This window comes from Neopelma chrysocephalum, unplaced genomic scaffold, assembly GCF_003984885.1.
Source record: "Neopelma chrysocephalum unplaced genomic scaffold, ASM398488v2 Primary Assembly neopelma1_26, whole genome shotgun sequence".
NCBI classification, from domain to species: Eukaryota; Metazoa; Chordata; class Aves; order Passeriformes; family Pipridae; genus Neopelma; species Neopelma chrysocephalum.
In genome coordinates this window covers 433,551-439,550 of record NW_020897695.1, presented here as the reverse complement: position 1 = coordinate 439,550, position 6,000 = coordinate 433,551, and the positions used below count along the sequence as shown (strand labels likewise).

At 43.8% G+C, this 6,000-nt stretch overlaps 1 protein-coding gene across 1 annotated transcript in view; it reads left to right on the top strand.

The window, feature by feature from the left end:
• The first annotated feature begins 247 nt into the window (after positions 1–247).
• Positions 248–6,000, top strand: part of OSBPL3 (oxysterol binding protein like 3) — a 94,782-nt gene continuing 89,029 nt past the window's right edge. Inside the window, exon 1 of the mRNA XM_027676103.1 lies at positions 248–443. The gene's annotated coding sequence lies outside the window, so the exon portion shown is untranslated. The remainder of the gene's footprint in view (positions 444–6,000) is intronic.

The following is a 6,000-nucleotide window of genomic DNA, read 5'->3' as shown; positions in this document are numbered from 1 at the left end:
GGCTCGCGGGCTCAGCTCCGGCTTAGCCCGGGACTCCTGTCCCCGCGTCCCCTCGGGGACCGCTCCCCACCTGTCCGCGGGCGCTGCCCGTGACGTCATGGAAACACCCCCTTCCCCCGCCCCGCCGGCCGGGAAGGCGGGCGGGCGGGAGCAGCGGCTCCTGCGGGCGGCGGGGCGGGGGCAGCGCGGCGGCTCCTCCCGTTGGCCGGCGGGGCCGTCAGTCGAGCGCGGCGGTCCCGGCGCCGGTCCCGCTCGTGGGTGCTCCCCGGCAGTCGGAGCGAGCACTCCCGCCCGAACCGGCGCAGGTGGAGTGGCCCTTTATGGTGGCGGCTGTCGCTGCTTTCAGGCTCCGTCCTCCCCCCCTCCCTCGCTCCTGCCTGCGGGGCGCCGCTGCCCGGGGGCCATGGCGGGGGCGCTCGGCGGGCCATAGGTGAGGAGCTCAGGTGGGTGTCCGCCGAAGGCACGGGACGGGGCGGTGTAGCGGGGCGCACCCCTGGGCGGGCTGGCGGCGGTGGCGCTGCCCTCGCTGAAGGGCCGCGGGGCGAGCCGGGCTGGGGGGCGGAGGCGGCGAACTGGGCACGCGAGGAGAGTGGCGTTTTAGCGCACGGGAAGCACCTTTCTCGCCCAGAGGGCGCCCAGGGCTGACGGCCGGGGCTGCTGCCCGTGCAGCGCCTTCTCCCGCCTGCCCCGCCGAGCCCCTCTCCAACCACCTCCTGTGGTCCTCGGGGTCCCCGGCCGCGCTGTCACAGCCCCACGCGGCTGTTCCGGAGCGGCAGCCAACTTAGACATCTTTCCCTGCTCCGGGAGGGTGCCGCTGACGGGGTTATTTGACTCCTGGTGCGCTCCGTGTGGCACCGAGGTGGAGCGCATTCCGGGCGGGCTGTGACACACCGGGCTGGCGCTGCCCGGGGAGCGGTGGCCGTTCCCGGCGTGGGCTGGGGCAGGTCTCCTCGCCTGCTGCGGGCTCTGGGGAATCGCCCGGCAGCCGGCTGGCTGTGAAATGGAACTTCAGAATTCTTGGAGGTGTTTGCAAAGCCGTCATTCTCCTCTAATTCTGTGTTTCTCTGTGCGCTTGTAAAATAAAATAATAATAAAAAAAGAAAAAGCCATCATTATTATTATTTTTTGCCTGCATCTTAAAGAAAATAGGTTAATTAAATGCGTCTTCGGTTTCCAGGTTGATTTAATTTCCATTTGAGGACCAGTTAAGCAATATGAGCTTTTAAATACTCCAGTACTTGAAAACTGTTTGGTGTACAGCTTAGTGACAGTGAAGTACTCTTCACTGAGACTTTTATTTTTACTAGGAGGATATCTGGAATGGCTAGTCTGGAACGGCATTTAATAAATGTAAGGTAATTTGTCTGCCTTACAGTTTTGTCCAAGGTTTCTAATGATGGTAACAGTGTTCTTCTTTCTGTTTTTTGAGAAGGGACACGGGGAATAGTTGCTTCATCCCTTGACTTTCATCTATTAATCATAGAGTTCAGAGCGTTTTACTCTACTTAATTTCAACAGAGCTTTGTAAGCCTGCTTTGGTTATTTAAAGCATGTGTTTTCATTAGCAGTTTCTGTAAAGCCATGGGTAACAAGAGTTTTAATTTTCATGAGCTTTTATTTTTATTGTCGAAAATATTTTAAAAAAGGTATCTTTAAATAATACTCCCTCGCCTGTACTCGCAATAGATTAAGCTAGCTACTTTTCAACTGTGGCTCTTAGGCCATTTTCAAAACAACAGCATTCACAAGTCTTTACTATCTTTACTCTTATATTGCCTTCCCCATATATTGCTTTAGGCCGATTTATGCCCTCTCTTTTATCATTTTGTGTAGTATCTTGGTTTGCGAGAAGGAAAGGTGGGAGAGGACTTTTAGGTAAGATGTTCTCTGTGTGTGCACTGGACAATTGTGGTTGTGCTGAAATTCCTAGTGTGTTCACTGAGGACAGGAAATGATGGTGGGACTCAGCTGGAGTCTGCTTGTTGCAACACTGTCTGGCTAGCTCATTCACTGTTGCAAATGTAAGTATTCTGTATTTTATACAGAACCTTATTATTTTTTTTTAAGTAGACGTGTGCACATAGTCATAAAGAATTTGGTCTTGTTCAAACCACATCTGTTATAAACAGATATGTGTCAGCCTAATGGCTATTCCTTCATTTGTTGCGTTCTCTAGGTCTTGTTACACACTGTGGAGGAAGTAGAGTCAAACAGGGAATTTCCTGTATCTTATGGTTTCTAACTCTAAAACTGAGTTTTCAGTTGCTATAAATGGTACTCTTAGCTACAAAATGAGAAAAGCCTTTCTATTGAAAAGTTAATTCATACACTAAGTGCTAATATGTTTTAGGTTTAAACTGGATTTGCTGTAAGATGCATTTCAAAACCATGCAGTGATGAAGGAGGCAGCAGAATGAGTATGTGACTGTGCAGTCATAGGGTACTTTTATAGGTCAGAAGCAGCATAGTATCTGTATCAGCATATTTTGATCTTATTGAATTCAATCTTACTTTACTTCAGTTATGTTAAGATTTGACTTGCCAAAGTTGCAAAGTTTTGCTGCTAAAGGGCTGAGAGGTAGATACTGTGATACACCGCAACTAATGTAGCCAAAGAAACTTCTAGGAGAATCTAATTGCTTTTTCCAGTATCAAATTTCAGATAATAGGATGCAGATATTGTGACATCTGACAAACAACTATCCGGATAGGGACTAATGTGTTACCAAATTTACTCTGCTCTGCTTTTTGAGATGCTGGATTTATGTGTCTGTCTTCTGCATTAATGGTTATGGTAAAGCGTTATACTTTGGGGGACGCTGTTTTTAGGCTCCTGCAGCTGTCACTTTTAAGTCTTTGAATATTGTGGCTTGACATACATGTTTCATTGCTTTAGTTTCTCATTTATCTGAAGGACAAGGAGGTTTTGTGTATGTAACATTGTCCTTTTGTGAGTACTTGTCCTTATTCTGCTAACATAAAATATATCTCCTCTGTGTTATCTAATTACCTTAGAGCGAAGTTTTCTGTCTGCCTTCAAGGTTGAGTGATGTGGATGTTGATGCTAATGAATATGACAGTCTACATAAAGTTGAACACTTAACAGCTAAGAAAAGCACAGCTGTGGGTCTGACCCTGGGAGGCAGGATATCTGTAACTCCTTCTCCTTTCATCTGTTCTAGCTCGTTGTTCATGCAAAGTTCTTGAAGATGCTTGTGACTTTCACATGGTGCATATGTTCTATAGAAATAGAATCTATTATATATGAAGTTATGACAATAATGAATACAGCGTTGGAGTTGTAGTTTTGGAGCTCTGTCATCATGAAACTCATGGCCTCTTGTTGCAAGTTACCTGAAACATTTATAAGTAGAGTTAAGGACAGCCTCAGCCAGGGCAGAAAACAAAAAACACGAACAAATTTTTTCTGGTTTTCTGTATTCAGCTGTCCCAACTGAGATAATTGTTAAATGATCAGAGCTGTTGGTACTGTTGGATTTTTTTGTTTGGTTTGCTACGTTGTTTTGTTTTTCTAAAATACAAATTCAATGGCAATTCTGGTACCTGCCTTCTTAGTAAAAGCAGTGAGAACTCTAAGAATGCTAGCTGAAACTGAGAAATGTATTTGGCCATTGCAGCTCAGCCCGTGCTGTCCGGCCTGTCTGGTGTGCCAGAAGAGCACTGACTCAGTGCAAGCTCCTTAGGGTAGAAGTCACGTGTCAGTGTGTAGCACTGAGCACAGCAGGGCTTAATCCTATTTCGGTGTCTGGGTGCTCCGTGATGTTAACCACAAAAGTAAAGAAATACAGTTGAGCTGCTTTCAATGTGGCAAGTGCTGAGCAGTTTTTACAATGCTTGTTTGCTATTTGCTAATTATTCCCAGTGTTTGGATGATGAAGGCTATTCTAGACATGCCTCTTGAATTGTTTTCTGTGGAAAATACTTACTGATAAGCAAAACTTGACAGGAATCCCTGTTATCTGCAACAGGAGAGAGGAATAAGAGAGAGAACTGACTTTCATTGACCTCTAAGCCCCAAGCTGAAGTAGTGCATTGAGAATTGCTATGCGCATCTAGCTCTTAGACATATCTCTAACCTAAATAATTGTATATCTGGCTGTAAGACAGACAGCCTGACATAAAGATAGGGGCTGCCTAATAGTGTCTGGTAAGTCACAGAAGGAAGGCTGCAGTTATGATGCTTTATGTGCTTCTGTGCATTGCTTTTCAATTTCATAAGTTTAGTCTGAATTTGAAATTTCTTCCTTTGAAGTCATTGAACAATATATTAGGCAAGCTCTGCATTCCTTGTCCAACTATGAGCAGTGTGTATATATATATATATCTGTTTCTAGATTTCTCACTTTCAAGTCCAGTTGTTAAATTACAAGTACTTGAACTGAACATTTCCTCTTTAGTCTTTAAGTTGTGGAGTTTTGATGCCTGAATCATATTTCAGTTGGCAAACACAGCTGCTGCCATGTCAACATGTAATTATTTCCTTCTGAACGTTTTCTTTGGCACTTATGTTAACACCAGTGTGCAAACAAATCTTCCTTTCTTCTGCCTTCCACTGTAATGTAGGGATTGACAATTAAAGAGATTTTTCTTTTGATTTATCTTTCCATAACAGTAACTTTTTAAGTGATAGCTTCAGATTCTGCCTGCATATTGGTTGAACTGAAACCTAAAAACCATGGTACTATGTGGTGCTATAGTTGTCATGCAGCACTTGTATTTAGTTGCTGGTGTTAGAATGAAGACAGTAACAATACAGAATAGTGAAGGTGAGAAACCTGTCCTTGTTTGTAACAGTGTTTCTAACTATTCTGTGTTTACTGTGGTGATATCTGTTGAATTTCAGCAATGATTTTTTAAAATTATTAATTATTAATAATAATAATAAAAAAGTAATGGGCTTTCTGGCCATTCAGTGTATCCTCTGACAAATGTTTTCTGGGTAGAAGTCTGAAATGTTCCCTCACTGAATGCATTCATACTCTTCCCTCATTTTAATTGCACTCAATTCTGTTATTACTGCTTGTGATGATACTGCAAAGATTCTGTTATCACAAGTGTAATCTCTTATCTGTTGTGCCAGTTGCTTAGGTCATTTTTAGGTCACTAATCTGACACCACTTTTTCTCATGATTCTGGTGGGTTTTCCTAGTAGCAGCATACACAGTTTTACTCTTCTGACTTAAGTCTGTTCCACTTTCATATAGTTGCCAGTGAAAATGAATGAAGCTCCTGTTCCTAATGGTTCTGATAAATACAGCTGTGTGGGTGTACTCTGTTTGCCTCACATGTATACTTTTCTCTGCCCAGAGAGTAGATGAAATCACTGAAGAGACAATTTCTGAACAGCTTGTCAATCAGCAAAAGAACCATGTGTGCAGGAGACTTTATCCTTCTCAGTGCACAAGCCCATCTGTGTCACTATTTATTCTACTTGTTACAGAAGATTAAGTCTTGCCCTTCAAGTTTTCCTGGGAGCAGAGTAGGATATAGGTCTCTGGTACTTTCTTCCATCTTGCCAAGCACACATGTTAAAAACATTTTGTTGCAATGTCTCCCTCTTCTCCAAGATAATTGCTTTGTCAGTGTGCCTAGAAAAATAGCCTTGAGGAGGGTTAGAGTTACTTCATACTCCTAGTTGCCGAAGTGAAATGTATAATTCTTATTTTTACAGAACTTTTTCTGTCCTATCTTCAGTGAAAACATATGACTTTGAAACCAGCCTAATTGTCAAAAGGCTTCTGGTGCTATCTCAGGCTGCAAGGCAGAACTGCGGCATCTCCCTTGAATACGATGTGGAACACATGTTGCTCATACTGGCATCTGAGACTACACTGGCTGTAATTGTATTGCTAGAAAAAAAAAGCTTGTTTAATAGTCTTATAAAATATTGCATTCTGAAGGAATGTGAATGATTCTATCCTTTTTTCTGTGTCTTTTGTTTGTGACAAATACGAGTGCGGAGATCCCCTAGACAAAGCT